Consider the following 10,752-nt stretch of genomic DNA (forward strand, 5'->3'; position numbering starts at 1 on the left):
GGTGCCCTATGTTACTACCTCACTGGCTCGCAGACTGTCACCTTGCCTCTGACATGCTAGCATGTGGCAATCTCTAATTGGGCATCACAATGTCACATTTCTTAACCTCCAAGAAACTTTCCATCCTGACTAAGTGACAACTGTTGATCTTGTTCCACATGGTACAATCTGGTGCATCCATTTGAAACCCGCCATGTCAACACCTTTGACACATGTCGATCTGTCACTTTGTCACATACACATTCAACATCCTGCCATGTCATCATGACATAGCGACGTCATGACACGTGGCACCTTGATCCACCTTAGCACCTGCCACATGGTGGCATGCCACATTTTCGCATGCTGACTCATCCTTCACCACATCATCTGCAACTTTGCGACATTTTGCCAAGTGTCATTGTTTTGCTAGCTCATCACCCCAAATTTTGTGCCAAGTGGTGTGTCTACATTGGTCGATCAGGTTGCTGACATCATCCTTGCCACATGCACATGATTGGTTAAAATTTCTCTCTTAAGCATCCAAAAGGCCTAGTGGACCCCACGTGTGTACCTAACCTCCATGTCCAAAGGCATACCTGTAAGACAACTTTGTACTTACCATGACCATATAAAAAGATAGAAGAGTTTCATCTCCCCGCCAATGTGGGATAAAACTCTGTTGCTTCCTCATCCAAACTATGAACCCGTATCGATGATTTTCTGTGGGGATGTTGTAATTTTTTTAAAATTTGTGCCCCTCATGTGTGTACACCCAAGGCCCCTCTACTGTGTTCACTTCTCTAAGTATGTTCATCAAAATAACCTATTTCTTACTAACAACACTGGTCTTCTTAAGCACAGATGCGTCTATCTCTTATCTCCCACTTTGTTATTAAAAAAAAACAAACTATGTAATCTTCCTTCTAATTTGTAGAATTGACTTCATTGTTAGCTCTCTATGGGCCAATAGAAATGATTTATTTGTCCATCCTTTGCATGCAGGTTGATTAGACACTAGCAAGTGCACGCCATTAGGTAGTGGGTTACGGGCCCAACCCTTAAAATTGTTGTTATCCCCAGCCAAACCCGGTGCATTGATGTGTACATGAAGAATGACATTTACGCTTTGTTTGATCATTGTTTGTTGTTAGGCTAAGGGGAAACTAAAACAATCCATTCATTTCTTTGCATCAGACCATGATACACTTGGCATTTGCACTGCGGGAAACCATTTCACCTTCATAATCCTTGCTAACACATTTTCACTTGGGGAATCTAAATTGTTTTGAGAAATCAATCCCAACTTGTGTGTTTGTTTTAGACTCCTTTCAAAATCATCATGCTCCTCCACAATGAAGGTTAGACTAGTTGAATTGGATCTCATTTTGTTTGCAGTTGGATTGAAAAAACTCTACAAAGTTTTGTAGATTTTTGGGCCTTGCTATCAGATATGTGATGAATAAAACTTGATCCCCATGGCTACAAATCAATCCAAAATCCTCATATTTGATTTCCCCTCCTATAAATCACCATCATACCTTTACACGCTTTGTTTGACATGTTTCACATTCTCTCTTTGGGCTTCATTTACATAGTCCCTCTTGATTTGCCAAGTATTGGATATTAAAATCCAATTGAAAAATAGTGCCCCGACAGCTTTAGTCGAGCCTCTCAAAATATTCTAGACAACATGTTCAACAAGGATGGTCACTAGTTTGTGCATTGATGTAATGAAATAACTTGCACAATAGAAGAAATAATATAAAATATTATATAAATACTTGATAATAATTGAGAGTAATAGGCCACTTCGAGGTGGCAACCTCCAAATATCTCCAATAAGAACACACTTCACAATATGATCTTGAAATAAGACTCACAACCTCCTATATATACCTAATTATGCTTAAGTTGAATAGACACAACCCTACATAACACCTAGGCCGACCTACCTACCTAATTAATAATATAATAATGATAACATGACTTAATTAAGGATTAAGATAGCCACAAGTTGCCGATTCATAACCCTATATACACCAATATTAAGGGCATAGCACACCCACTCTCTTGAAAGAAGCATTGTCCTCAATGCTAACCAAGTGTGGATTCTTTTGAATGAACTCCTCATCCTCCCATGTGGCCTCTTCAACTAGTAAGTTATTCCATTGGATGAGATACTGAGTGAGAGTTCTATTCCTTAGCTTCTTCGCACCTATTTGAAGAATGCACTCTGGTTCCAAAATTATTTATCCTTCTTCATCAAGCTCTAGTAGTACTATTTAAGTTGGGATATTCTACCCAATTTCCTTCTTCAAACAAGAAACATGAAAAACTAGATGTATCTTTGTTGTTGGTGGCAACTCAAGCTTTTAGGCAATACTATCAATCTTTTGCATGATTTGGTATGGTCCATAATATCTTGGAGACAACTTATTATTCTTTTTTTGTTGCTTCATTGAGATTTGTTTATAAGGCTGCAATCTCAAGAAGACCCAATCCCCAACTTGAAAGTTTCTTTCACTACAATGTTGGTCTGGTTGTTTCATTTGATTTTGTGCCATAGCTAAATTCTCCTTGAATCCTGAAAGTACCTATTGTTGATGAAGCAAGTGGTCCTCTACTGCTTGAACTCTTGGTGACACCTTTAATGATGATGTACCGAAGGATGATGATATCCATAAAGTGCAAAAAATGGAGACATTTTTTATGAGATATGAAAAGAAGTATTGTACTACCATTCTGCAAAAGGTAGCCAATCTACCCATTGAGATTGTTTTTCTAAAGTGAAACAACATAGGTATCCTTCCAAAACATGTATTAACAACCTCAGTTTGCCCATCTGATTGAGGATGGTATGAAGAACTGTGAGCCAATTGAGTACCCAAACATGAGACTAAATCTTTCAAAAAGTGACTAGTAAAGATAGGATCACAATCACTAATAATAACCTTAGGTGTACCATGTAGCTTTTGGATATTCTCCAAGAAAACTTTTGCCACTATACTTGCTGTAAAAGGATGTGATAATGCAATGAAATGTGCATATTTAGTGAGGCGATCAACTACTACCATGATGACATTATGACCTTTAGATTTGGGAAGCCCTGTGATGAAGTCCATGGATAATTATTCCCAATGTTGGCTAGGAATAGATAAAGGCTGCAAGAGACCTGGTGTCTTAATTGTTTCCCCCTTATTTCTTTGACAAGCCAAACACTCTACCACAAATTTTTGAACATCACCTTTTAGCCCTTCTCAAAAAAAAATCTTGCTTGACCCGATGATATGTCTTCAAAAATCCAGAATGACCACCAATTGGGGATTCATGTAGTTCTTTGAGAATATTGTGTTTAAGAGTGGAATTCTTGTAGAGATACAAGCGCTCTTTATACCAAAGAATATCCCCCTTTAAACATAACTTATTTGAACTACTAGGGTCACTTTTTATTTGTTGGATGAGATTAATTGTTGCACATCATTTTGCCACTCTTCTTTGGCTTCTACCACCCAATTTTCTTATAATATTGAAAGGGCACACAATAAGGCTTCATCTTTTTCATCCTTCCTGGAAAGTGCATTGACCACAATATTTTCCTTGCCATCAAATTTGCGCATATCCACCTTTGGAAAAAAATTCCTAGATGCCGTAGGAGTATTAAAATTTGTGTCATTATTAGTCGACTTGAATGTTTCACCTTGATTGCTTGAGAGCTCCTTCCTTGTTTCATTCATATAGGTGCTTAACATGCTTTGTATATCTACTATATCTCCTCGTAGGTCACACATATCCCTATTAACCTCTTCCTTGAACTTAGTTCCTCATTGGGATTACTATCCTCTGTTGTTTCCCAATCTTGATCAGAGGATTTCCCCAGCGTGGTAGCATTCTTTATGCCTCTTGTTGAAGGCCTCATCATGATGGAAACCAATCTTTTTGAAATAAATCACACAAATGAAATGTAAATTCTCTAATTTATTTATTTATTTACTGTAACTTAGTAGGGCCAAGATACCCTTACTTGGAAAAAAATTCAATTTTTTTTAATAGCAAATTTGCTCCCTTAAGAGCAAATTTTCCTAATTTTGCAATATCTTGCTTTTTTTTTCTTCAATTTCTCCAAGCTTTGAAATTTAGGCTCCTCTACTATGTATTCAAAAACCCAATACAAGTTATACTCCAATTCGGCAAGATGTGAGAGATATGAAGATCTCAATAACTTGTGCATAAATAATAATTCTGCAATAATTTGCTCAAATTTGCTCCAATTCCTCTAAATTTTGGACTATATCTTCTTTAATATGGTCTTCAAAAAACCCTTTAAAAATATTTGAAAAATTTGCTAAAATCTGAAAGTTATGCTCTTCCCAAAATCACCCCAATGTTGAGAAATTTTTTTGTCTCTATGGTGAGAAGATCATGCTCTTATACCACTTGTAATGAAATAACTTGCACAATAGAAGACATAATGTAAAATATTATATAAATACTTGATAATAACTTAGAGTAATAGGCCACTTCGAGGGGGCAACCTCCAAATATCTCCAATGAGAACACACTTCACAATATGATCTTGAAATAAAACTCACAACCTCCTATATATACCTAATTATGCTTAGGTTGAATAGACATAACCCTACATAACACCTAGGCCGACTTACCTACCTAATTAATAATATAATAATGATAACATAACTTAATTAAGGATTAAGATAGCCATAGGTTGACTATTCATAACCCTATATACACCAATATTAAGGGTGTAGAGGTTGAGGAGTAGATTTGGCTGCAAGTTCAACAATGGAAGCTTTGACTTTGATTTGAGTAGTAACACTTAGGAATCCTTACTCCTTTAAATCAATGGTGTCAACCTGCCCAAATCGATGGTCATTGCAGGGGGAACGGATGAAAAGGCATGACTAGGATGAAACAGAATGGTTGTGTGGCAGAACTTACACTTAGACCTCTTTTTTCTAAAAAATGGGCAAGTATGTGTCTTCACCTACAAACTGCATTGGGTGCTTTAACAATATGGTAGTGGGCATTTGAATCGATCCATTCATTTTCTTGCTTGAGCACTCATGGGAAAAATAAAAGGATAAATCAAAATAGGGGCTCTCCAAACCTAACACATCCCTTCCATTGTTCAATTAAATTTCAGGCCACTCCTCATTTCACTAGAGTTCATCTTTTAGTCACTAGACACAACCTCCATATTCTTCTTGAAAAGAATAAAGACCATGTTTAATAGATTTGATGCCTTCAAATAGGTCATTCCAGACTTTCACAGGCCATTTGCTTGCAATTATATTGACATAAGAAATTACATGACATTTCCCCACACTCTTATTGATCTTGTAAAAAGTATCAAAATGCTATGATGTGTCATTACCTTAAGTGATTTAGGTTTTAATCCATGGGCGAAAAGTTTGTAACATATTATCTCAATGAACAAGGCCCTAGGAAGCAATCTTACCAAGTGAAAGCTTTAGGGCTATCCAAGTGCGTTCAATCTTACATTAATTGTTTAACTCACATATAACAATACATCCAATTGGTCCTAGATGATAGTGTTAAAAAGGACAGGGTTGTCGTTGCATCAAAAGATCGACCTTTTAATGCCTGATACAACCAATAGTCTTATAGAACCACAGGGAACGGTTAAGCCATGTCGCGAACCCTGCGAGGGATGCTGACCTACTACCAACAATCCCCCTCCCAACATCACTCGTCGTGGCTTGCAAGATTTGAACCTGCGACCAAGCTCTAATACTAATTGTTAGAAGGGATAGGGTTGTCGTTGCACAAAAAGATTGACTTTTTAATGCTCGATACAACCAATAGTCTTATAGAACCATAAGAGACTGTTAAGCCATGTCATGAACCCTGCGAGGGATGTTGGCCCACTGCCAACAGATAGTTCATGCATAATGAGTTCCACTTCTATGATCAAAATATTGTAGCTTGCTTAGACATAACCAACTCCCATGATGTCCTGTTAGTCTAATGGAGTGAGCTGGACCCCAAAGTGGGTCCGGCTAAAAAAAAATTCGAACTCAAACAACTGACCTTCCAAGCTGATGTATTTAGCTCCTCATACTGATTGGATTCAAAATCAATCATTTGTTTGATCAATTTAAATTCATTTTCAATCTTTTTCAAATGGTCCAATTTTGTGCCAAGGGGCCTTTGGACTAACCTTAAATGCTGACAAAATCAAACAACTGGGCCCTAAGATCTTGCATTCATGTTTTCTGTCATTCACACTATTGTCTTGCAAATTTATGCCTCACGACGACAAACCGGTCAAAAGATAGTGGCTATCAAAGTTGTCTTTAAAAATTCTTGTAAGTAATATGTCAGAAAACAATAGACTGCATTTGGATTTGGCCTGAGAAATTAGTCAAATGACCACTTATGGAGATGAAATTCGGGCCATTGGTTCACTGTCACATAGAGAATATAAGTTTGTGATTTAGGCTCAAAATGAATAACTGGACAAATTTGGAAAGCATCTAAACTTGGCTACTTGAAATTGCGGAATAGGGAACACTAGCAAAACAATAATTTTTGCATATGGAATGGTCTTAGAAAAGCATGCAAATGGATTCGTGAAAACTTGTAAACTAGAACACTTGGGAGTATTTTTAGAGCAAAGCATAATGATACAACTAGTTTGGTCTCATCCATTATGGTTTCAAAGTTATAGCATCCTAAACAAGGCTACCAATCAATCTACACTTCCGATTAGTAGCAAAACTTTAGAAATTGTGTTTGGAATCGCTTTTGAAAACTATTCAAACGGATTCATCATAGGCTCAAAATTGAAACATAGCGAGTCTTTGACCCCTAGAATGCAATGGAATAAGAGTTTTCAGATTTCGGTCAACTAGGTCAAAGCTATAACTAGTCAAATAGGGCTTCCCAAAATTCTGAACAATATGCATTAGCATGACAACAATAAACAACCAACTTTGAGGGATTCAAAATCTAGTCAAAACATATCGAAACAACTTGAGATTTGAAATATATGTTCTCTGATATGCATACTAGACACTCCCAAAGTGGCGAGTCATGAAACTTTACCAGATGTAAGATATTCAAATGCAAATTGACCTTCTAATCACTATTTGACACATGCAAAAATGCAGATTTGAGAAATGCTCAAAATGACACCATGAAAAGGCTCAGAATGATAACTTATCACCATGAAATGCATGCACGTACTAAAAGTAAAGTGTTAAACACATTAAACACATCATAGGCCTCAAAATGACGGCAGGGTACACGTGCATGAAAAGCTCTTATAGAGGGCTTAATTAGACATGATTTTCAGAATGGTACTCAAAATCAGTGCTTCAATTTTGAATCCCAACATAACAAATTCAAGTAATAGATCCTATCTCCTTTGTAAAAAATCAACATTCAAATAAGCTAGAAAACACAACTTTGAAAAGCCAAAAGACTGTTAAAGATTTACTTCACCAGGCAATTCCAATGGCTTGAGTTGAACCACCATCTAACAAGGAGATGGCCCAATGAGATGCAAAATACCGTTGGTATTTATTGACAATGAAGTGCACGAAAAAAAAGCATCTGGACAAATAAAAGTTTCCAAATATAAAGCAGAATCCAATGGATAAACCAAGTAATATAACTAATCCAGACTTTCAGACTATATATAAGAGAAAGGTACAAGTTGACAAAACGAAGAAATGCTACCCTCATCTTATTCAAGCCCTTCTCTCACATTTCCTGCTAGCTGAGCGGTTTTCTCTTTCCTTTTGGCAGTCCTTTCCTTTTGTGTTTCACATTCTTCCACCACCTCCATGTCCTGTTTTGTAATTCGGAGCTCTTACAGGTTTCCTGCAAAACAGTTTTTATATCATGTTAGTAAATAACTCACCAGTCTACCTAGGCAGTAACAAATACAATATAAGTTATAATTGGTGAGATGAAAAGCATGGTCTAGCTCTTAAACACTCAAAACAACTTTTGAGAAACTCAATATAAAAATTGATTTATTCTTACCAGTAGAAATCTAACATCATGCACATTGTTATAGTGGAAAAATGCACTTAGAGAACCCTCACTTAGCGCCACCCATAATCTCCACAACAGCATTTTTCATTTTTGAATAGTGGAAATGATTTGTTGTTACGACTTGTCCTGTGACCTTAGCGACTTTGATGACTTGTTGAATAGTCAATTGTACACTTCATTTTGTACTTTTTGGCATTTTATACTCCTTGATGATGTGGCATGCTTAGTAGGATGCCAGTCTTTACATTTGTACTCTTCATTTCGGTTCTCTTGCAACCATCTTGGAGATACACTTGGTTGCAGTTTGACTGTTGCCACATAATCAAAGGTTCTTGAGAACTTCAATAGTTGTTTCAGTACAGTGGCAGAGGAGTAGTTTGTTCTCCTTTATATTGTACCTGGGATGTGCCCTGCTACCTTTTATCTCCAAAGAAAGTTATTCTTCCATAGATCTCGTGTTCTAATTTCTAAACATTAAGCATATACCGATTTCTGAGCTTCAGTCCAACTACATCCAGGAATCTTTCTAATTCCTTTAGATTTCATCAAACTCCTTACCCTCCGAACGTCAGCCCACCTACCTACTTCTGCAAATATGTTTGATATAAGAACAAAGGGTGCGGAAGTTTGAGGCTCCAATTCAAAAAGGATTGTTGCAACATACTCCCCGAGCTCTACATTCTTATGTGATCTACAAGCACCGAGCAAAGACATCCACACAACCAAATCTGGTTTTCTTGGCATTTTGATGACAAAGTTAAGGGCTTCTGCAAGATATCCAGCACGGGAAAGAAGGTCCATCATGCACGTATAATGATCCAATGCAGGTATAATGCAATAAGAATCAGTCATGCTATTGAAGTGTGTACACCCCTCATCCACTAGACCTGAATGGCTGCACGCAAATAGAACACAAAGGAAACATACATCGTCAGGATTGGTTCCAGACTGCCGCATTAGTTCAAACAGTTTAAGCGCATCCTTGCTAAAGCCACCCATTGCATATCCAGAGATGATTGCTGTCCATGATGTCACATCTGGATGATTCATTTTGTCAAACAATGCATGCGCCTTCTGTATGTTACCACATTTTGCATACATGTCTATCATGGCAGTCAAAACTGCATCGGTTAAAAGCCCGCCTTCAATTACTTTGCGATGGATTTCCATACCCTGTTCCAAAACTCCAAGTTTGGCACAAGCGGGGAGAACGCTGATGAAGGTTGTTGAATCTGGATTGAAACCTACCAATTGCATTTGCCTAATAATCTCCAAGGCTTTCTCAGGAGGTCCTTTCCGTGCAAACCCTACAATAACAGCATTCCATGAGACCACATTAGGTTGAGGCATTTCTCGTAAAAGCCTCAAAGCCTCGTGCACTAGGCCGTCCTGTGCATATCCTGTAATAATGCCATTCCATGAAGCCACATTTCGTTGAGGCATTTCTTTGAAAAGTCTTGAAGCCTCGTCAAGGCGGCCATTTTGCGCATATCCCATCATAATTACGTTCCAGGAGACCATATCTCGCTGGGGCATTTTGTCAAACAACTCGCGCGCCTTCTGTACACTTCCACATTTTGAATGCATATCAATCAACGAATTAACCACAATAATGTCGGATTGGAATCTACATCTAATAACCTTCCCATGGATCTGGAAACCATATTTTAGTGACACCACGTCAGCACATACAGAAAGAACAGTAGAGAAAGTGAACTCATCTGGACGGACAGCTGTTCGTTGCATTCGGTAAAACAGAGTGATTGCTTCTTGAGGAAATCCATGGCTTCTGTGAGACGCAATTATCATATTCCATGAGAATTTATTCGGGTTTTCCATTTTGTTGAAGACATTGACAGCGTCTTCCACACTTCCGCACTTGTCATACATGTTGATGAGTTTATTCTGTAAAAATGCACACTTGGCAGAACTGACTTGGCTGCCATTGATGAGAGAGTGGATTCTTTTACCCTCCGAAAGAGTTTTGTTGGCAATACAGGTTTGCAGTAGATGAATGTAAATAGAAGAGTCTACACAAGGATTGTGTGTAGTAAGCAAAATATGCAAAGCCTCCTTCAAACAACCCTCTTTACAGAGTGCTATGATGTTGAGTTTGAGGTGGGCAAGGGATGCCATTGTGTGCTTCAAGCTTTGATTTTTTCCATCTACAATTGTGAATGGCGGTCAAAATTAAACACGCAGACTGATAAATCCATCCAGTGGAATGAAGACCACTCCGGAAAGAATTGACCATTTCAATTTTGCAAACAAATTGCTAGTGAGATGTTTATCATACGAGGTCCATCTCAAAACTATTTTTATCGAGTAGTATGGAGTTCTTCCATGTTTATTCGGCTTGTAATCTTATTTGTAAAACCTTCACCAATACTTCTTTTTTTTATTTTTTAAAAATTGAATAATGCAAAAAGAATAATATACAAAAAGTCAATCAAAAGTTCCAAAAGTTCATAAAGTGGACAGCATGATCAGCAACTAACCGGCTCTAAAGAGCTACAACCAATCATCAACTAACCGGCTCTAAAGAGCTATGACCAAACAAAGAACATTACCGTTGAATGTTGACATAACCAGCTCAAAAGAGCTACAACCGAACAACGAACATTACAGCTTGAATGTTAACATTCGTTGAAGCTCCTTCGAGCAAAAAGCATCTCTTTTGAAAAGCTGTAGCAGCTGGTATTTAATCCTGTCAAGCTGGTTATTGAT

The 10,752-nt window shown here is 37.6% G+C and overlaps 1 pseudogene across 1 annotated transcript; it reads right to left on the minus strand.

Annotated features, from left to right (window-relative positions):
- Nucleotides 1-7,386: 7,386 nt before the first annotated feature.
- Nucleotides 7,387-10,309, minus strand: LOC149532992 (pentatricopeptide repeat-containing protein At2g13600 pseudogene; annotated as a pseudogene). The gene is made up of 2 exons (XR_016357913.1): nt 8,014-10,309; nt 7,387-7,848 (listed from the first exon to the last, which is right to left on the minus strand). The product of XR_016357913.1 is annotated as a pentatricopeptide repeat-containing protein At2g13600 pseudogene (transcript).
- Between the last annotated feature and the right edge of the window lie 443 nt (nt 10,310-10,752).

The sequence above is a fragment of the Cupressus sempervirens genome, chromosome 10 (assembly GCF_028749045.1).
Source record: "Cupressus sempervirens isolate cs-2001-9-10 chromosome 10, ASM2874904v1, whole genome shotgun sequence".
NCBI lineage: Eukaryota > Viridiplantae > Streptophyta > Pinopsida > Cupressales > Cupressaceae > Cupressus > Cupressus sempervirens.